The 7,500-nt window shown below is 35.6% G+C and overlaps 1 protein-coding gene across 20 annotated transcripts in view; it reads left to right on the forward strand.

The window, feature by feature from the left end:
• Positions 1–7,500, forward strand: part of LOC115223449 (protein couch potato) — a 364,376-nt gene that overhangs the window by 17,694 nt on the left and 339,182 nt on the right. The gene's annotated exons all lie outside the window — the stretch shown is intronic.

The following is a 7,500-nucleotide window of genomic DNA, read 5'->3' on the forward strand; positions in this document are numbered from 1 at the left end:
TTGAAGCGACTACATAGAGGCATTTTCATTGGCTCATTTCAGATGTTATTGTGTAAAAATTGTTGATGTCGCCATTTTGCTGAATTTGTAGAACTTCCTTGTTTTATCTTTAATTCATTAATTACTAACAGATTTTTGCGCCATTTTGTATTCTCTGTCTCTCTCTCTCTTTCTCTCTTCTTCTTCCTCTCCCTCCATAGGAGGGTGGGTGTATGTGTGTTCGTCAGTGTGCTTACTTACGTGTATGCCTCGGTGTGCGAGTGTCGTTACACACCGTTTTCTTTATGTGTCTCTGTGTAAACCCCTGTCGGTCTCCGAATGTCTGCTGCTGTGTGTGTGTGTGTATCTAGTCATCCTATTGCTCCTTTATTTCCTCCTTGCTTTTCGAAGCCCATCGTCCTCCACTCCTCCAAACAGTAAACCGCCGCCGCCATGACTATCACCTCTTTACATCGTCCCCACTGCCACCACCACCAACATCACCACGCAATCGCCCCCGGAAGTTTTTCACTAAACTTACCTGGCTGGTCCCAAGACATTCAACTACTACTACCACTAACAAAGATACTACTACTATACTAATAATAATAATAATAATGGAGTGCTTTTTTTCTACTAACTCTGAATGTCAGCCTTGGAAACTATAAAGTAGCTATGTTCCCAGGAAAATGAAAACATCCTCACACACACACACACACACACACACACACACACACACACACACACACACATCTATATACATAAATATACTCCACACACTCGCGCGCGCGCGCACAGGCTGTGTAAACGGTTCCACCTGAACCAGTTTGTTAGACAGGTTCATTGTTTATTTTTGCCAGAAGACATTTTTCAACATACTTTGCGTGTGTGTGTGTCTGGTGTGTTTATGTGTGTGTGTGTGTAAATTTGCTGTGCGTCGCTTTTTATATGTGTACGTCTATGTGGGTTGTGTATACATAATGTATGATGTGTATTTCTGTCGCCATACACACACACATGTGTGTATGTGTGTCTATTTGTATATATACTAGTATATATATATGTGTGTGTGTGTGTGTGTGTCTGTGTGTGTGTGTGTTAAGTATCTCTCGGTATATAAATAGATGCAGTCGTTTGTGTATGCGTATGTATGGCACGTTTAGATTTCCAGCGAAGTGTACATACACTCACTCATACACTCGAATGCACATATACATACAGACACACGGACATATATACTCACACACACACACACGTGTGTGAGGATGCACGTGTATTTCTATGAGTGTAAATATTTGTGTCTATATTTTTACTTGAGAGCAGGTGGGTGCAAAAGAATGTAACGTGGCTCCACCTGTGGGTCAGATTGTTAGTATTAGTGGTGGCGGCGATAGTGAGTGCGAGTGGTGTTGGTGGGGACGGTGAGAAGGCTGGTGTGACGTCTTTGATCTGTGGAAGAGGCCCTGTTCATTGACTCCCAGTAATTTTATGAGAATTGTTCTGATTGAAAAATGATCGATATAGCGGAGATCTATCAATCATGAACAGCAAATCTTTAGCAATAAAAATATCTTTACACCATTCATAATTGATTTTTGTTTTTCAGAAGATAAGTTCATCGTTTGTTAAGTTGACCAGTTGAGAGATGAGATGCGGTCGCTAATGAGAGACGAAATAAGTCCAGATGACCGTAGACCTGTATGTGAGGGTGGGGGGTGCATGGACATATCGATATACAAGTATACATATATATATATATATGTATATGTATGTATATAAATGTGTGTGTATGTACATACACAAACACACACACATAGATATGTATATATGTTTGTATGTATGTGTGTATGAAAGTATATATATATATACGCACATTATAAATACGAGAATGTGTGTATGTGTATACAGCGATATTCTTACACACACACACACATAGATATGTATATATGTTTGTATGTATGTGTGTATGAAAGTATATATATATATATTATATATATATATATTATATATATATATATTATATATATATATATATAATATATATATATATATAATATATATATATATATATATATGTGTGTGTGTGTGTGTGTGTGTGTGTGTGTTGTGTATACATGCAGATGGCAACAGATCTGGTCCTTGAATGCAAACGGTCAACTAAATGGACATTCACAGGCTTTAATTCAACGATTATATATATATATATATATATATATATATATATATATATATATACGCATGCATGTGAACACGTGCGTTTATTTGTGAAGACACTAATGAGTAACATAGTTGAAACATGTGGATTCCTTAAAAAGTTCCTAAATAATGATTATTCATGAAGTTCAAACGAGTTTCCTGTTCTCTATTCAAACCTGTCATACGCATGCACAAATTATAAGGCCTGACACACGTACCTTTGTCTTTATATGTACAGTGTCTGTGTGTGTGTGTGTACACACGCATAGACACCACCTTTTAGTCAGCACCTGCAGTGTAATAAGTGGATAACATACATTATTCACCTATTCTTTATTATGGCGGTTGATAAGCCTCTATAGATTAATATCAGCCATGTAATTAGTAGACAAAGCTCCTTCTCGATGAATGTGACATGTAAAAACAAGCAGCGGAGGAGTTCGGTCCAGCTTTTCTTTCTAAATATTTGCAGTGCAGATGGCAACAGATCTGGTCTCTGAAAGCAAACGGTCATCTGAATGGACATTCAGAGGCTGTCATTCAACGAGTGTAGGGAATGTGTATCTCGAGGCCAGTATGTCTGTGTAGACATAAGTGTGTTTATGTGTGCGCGCGCGCGTGTGTATACACACATACATACTTTCATACACATATGTATGTCTGTGTATACATACACGCTTACGTGTGTGTGTGTGTGTGTGTGTGTTGCGCAGGTGTGTGTATGAATATATGTGTTTGTTTGCTGTTTCGGAGCCAGCAGCTGATTATATCACGTGACTAAGCCATTCCAAAATAGCTTTTTGCTGTCATTGTTGAATTATCCTTATTAACATTACTATTGTTGTTGTTGTTGTTGTTGCTTCCTTTCTTTACCGGTTCCACCAGAATAATTACAATGGCCTCACAGTCGCCTCCAAATAGAAAGCATTAAATCTTCTGCCCAGTCATCCACATGAAACGCACATTCTCCATCCATCCATCATCTATATATATATATATATAATATATATATATATATAATATATATATATATATATATCTCGCTGTATGCCTATTGTATGTATTTGTCTGTGTGTGTGTGTGTACTCTCTTCAATAACTGCTTTATATTTATCTCTCTCTAATCGAGGGGGGTCCCCCCCGCCCCATACTTTCCTGTTAGTTCCCAGCTCTCTGTCTTGAAATATAAATTTTCTCACTTTATTATCTTCATATCTCGACTTTCGTAATCTCATCTTCAGGTTGATGTGATCTCAGAGTGTTTTTGCTATTTCATTAGAGATAGATAAAGCCATTATGATAAGTGCAGACATTCCTGTCGGGCTTTTCAACTTTGATCCTTTGATTTCTTCGTAAATCAGTCAGAAATTCCTTCTTCTTTACTTTATTTCGGTTTCGTTTTTTTTCTTTTCTTCGCTAACCGGGATATACTCTTTCCCGCAAGTCTTCCCATATTTCGCATACAGCTTAATTATTATCAACTAATGAGGTTCTGTTTATGTCAGTTTTCTCCAGGAGAACCTTTTTTCGCTACTCCAAAATCTTCACTCTATGTTTTTCTAAATATCTTTCAAATGCTTCATTTCTCATAATTGTCCTAAAGTTGGAAAGAAGAAATTTTGGTAAAACGCTTTGAGAAGAGCAGTGTTTTAATAAAATTTAAAATATAAATATCCATCTTTGATATTAAATATTGCTCTTTTTATCTTGTTTACCTGTCAATCTTTACCTACATACACGCGCGCGCGCATATGTAAGTACAAACGAATGTAAAGAGTACTCAATGCGTTATGCAGAGCTGATATTTTACGGTGAGCAAAAAAAAAAAAAAACTTAAGAACTTTGGAGTCTTTTAAATTCTAACAATATATTGCATCCGACGGATGTATTCCTGACAGCGCAATGTTGTTGTGGTTACGTCGACCGAATTTCAATGCAAGTGACAACAATACCTTCAAATTAAATTGCCTTGAGATTTGAGACATCTGGAGGAGAACCTTCCTATTAGGACTGTCTGTCGAGCAAGTTTTGTGGGGCAATTTGCATTTCATTCGAAATACGATTCCATTGGAATTTCGATGCATCGATCGTCTGCTGAGCTCTGTTCAGTCTTCAGGAATCCATGTTTGCTCTCTCTCTAATCCAAACGTGTCTCCACATATTTCACTCCAATAATAATGTGGACACAGCTGAAATTGCACTTTCAGCTCTAGCTTTATAAACGGTCGGTTGATTTTCTCGATAGATTATTGTTGTTGTTGTTATCGCCCTAAACAAAGAATTAGGATGGCTGTTATTTAATTTAGCTGAATTGTTTCCTTCGTAGATTCTTCCAATAAACTTTCAGTCAAAAAGTCTTAAATGTATTCGACTTTATTAAGGGTTTGTTGGTTTTCTTATTTTATTTCAGATTGCTCTGCCGAACACCACAGCATCATTGCATGCTGAAGGGCCAGAGTCAAGATGGGTGGATAAACGGGTGGATTTGGGTGTGGGTGGGTGGGTGGGTTTGAGCCTGTTTTTGTTTCCCATCTTTTGACATCCGGGGTTGGTTCGTTTACTTCGTAACTCAGCAGAAAGAAAACAATTAAAATGAGACTGGATTAAGTTTGATCGAGTAAAGCACTTCAAGGTCGCATACTCGCATGACGACAGCCCAATGAAGTAGACACACAGACAGACAGACAGACAGACCTGACTCTGCATCCAAGAGGCAAGACATGTCATCACGAGACATTCTCTTCTCCATTTGGTTTCGTTCCTGCCAAAATATTTAAACATCTTCGCTTGTTCAGTCAGTGTGCGCGTGTGTGCGCGCACGTTGTGTGTGTGTGAGTGAGAGAGAGAGAGAGAGAGAGAGAGAGTGTGTGTGTATATGTATGCATCTATGTATGTATGTATGTATCTATCTGTACTGCTATTTACGTGTCTAATTAATTGTTGGCGAACAACAGCTCCCACGCACATGTTTTATCGGTGAACTGTGTGTGTGTGTATGTGTGAGTGTGTGTGTGTGTGTGTGCGTGCGCATGTGTGTGTGTGTGTGTGTGCGTGCGCATGTGTGTGCGTGTGTGTGTGGTAACTGCTTTTAGATTTGATGAAGCCAGCATTACAGCTTCATTTGTGTGTCTGCCTCTTCTGAATCCCTCCACCACTCACCTCCTCTCCATCGCAGTGTGAATGTGTGTGTGTGTGGGATAGCCTACACGTGTGTGTGTGTGTGTGTGTGTGTTTAAAGGTATGTTGTACGGAAAAGTAATAAAACTGCCACTGCGCAGTGTTTCAGTATTGCATAATATGGCTCGTGTGTGTGTGTGTATATATATATATATATAACATATATACATATATATTTACACAACACACACATATATATATATATATATATATATATATATATATACATATAGATATATATATATATATATTATATATATACATACATAATATATATATATATATATATATACATATATACATAATATATATATATATATATATTATATATTATATATATACATACCTATATATATAATATATAATTATATACTCATAGTATACATAATATATATATATATTATATATATATCTATACATAATATATATTATATATATATATATATAATACTATAATAAATATATATATATATATATATACATACATATATATATACATATATATAATATATAACATACTGATAATACATATATATATATATATATACATACATATATATATACATAATATAATATATATACCTACATATATAATATACATATATATATACTATATATACATACATTAATATATATACATATATAATATATATATACATACCTATATATATAACATATATATATATATATACATACATATAATTACAATATATATATATTATACATTTTACATATTTATACATCTAATACTATATATAACATACATTATATATAATACATATATATATATATACATACATATATATATACATATATATATATATATATATAATACATACTAGTATATATACACATATATATATATATATATATATATATAATACATACATATATATATACACATATATATAATATATATATATACACACACATATATATAACACACATATTATATATACATATATATATAATATATAAACACACATATATAATACACACATATATATCTATACATATAATATATATAATACACACACATATATATACACACAATATATATATATATATATACACACACACGTATACATACATTCTTTTATTTGTACATATGCACAAACTTCTACATACAGTAACTATAAGCATGTTAATGTCGATGAACTTACGCACGATTTTGTGTGTGTATGTGTATACACATAAGCGTGTGTATACAAGTGTATATGTATATGTGCATATGTATAAATGTGCATGTATATACGTGTAATATATATTCATGCGTACGCATATAGATATGTCTGTTTATGTATGCATGCATGTGTGTAGGCATAGGTGTGTATGTGTGTATACACACACGCACAAAACTAGCGACAACATGGCACATGCTACAAGGTCAAACTCGCTTGCGAGTGACGGCCAAGGCTTTTGTACAAATACGTCGCGCGTGTGTGTGCGTGCAAATTTGTATCCACGTGTACATGTATGTCGATAGATGTACATTTATTCAAGTACACACCTCCTTCCATACATGTGTTTGTATTGTGATTTGCTTACGTCAACACTGAAATATTCCTAAAAGTCTAATGTGCACAGTTTGTAGAGAATTGGACGTGTTTGTGTGAGTGTAAGCGGGCGTGTATATATGTATGTTCAGATGAATGTGTGTGTGTGTGTGTGTGTGGAGATATATATATATACTCACGTGTATACAAGGAAACACATGAACACACGCATATGTATATATATATGCATGTGTGTGTGTGGTGTGTGCATCAGTTCATCTGATTTCATTTCTATCTCTCTTCCGTTTCCTTGTTCCCTCTATAAACCGATCCTTCTGCCACTCGCCACCATTTTACATACCACAACATTCCTCCCTGCCCCACCCACCCCGTTTCCACCACCCTCTACTCTTCTGCCTCTCCTCGTACCCATCTCCTCATTACCTCTCACAGTCCATCTTCCGCACATCTTTCCCACCTCGTTGCTCACAACACATCCATGGTCCACTCACCCCAACTCCCTTTCAGAGGTCCCACCACCACCACCTCCGACCATTTCACTCCCCCTGCATCGCCAATGTCCACTTCAGTCAATCGCTACTAAGTTTTACCTGCCTCTATCTCTTCGCCCTTCTACTCGAGGTTAGCCTCCA

Source organism: Octopus sinensis, linkage group LG23 (assembly GCF_006345805.1).
Source record: "Octopus sinensis linkage group LG23, ASM634580v1, whole genome shotgun sequence".
In the NCBI taxonomy this organism is placed as follows: Eukaryota; Metazoa; Mollusca; class Cephalopoda; order Octopoda; family Octopodidae; genus Octopus; species Octopus sinensis.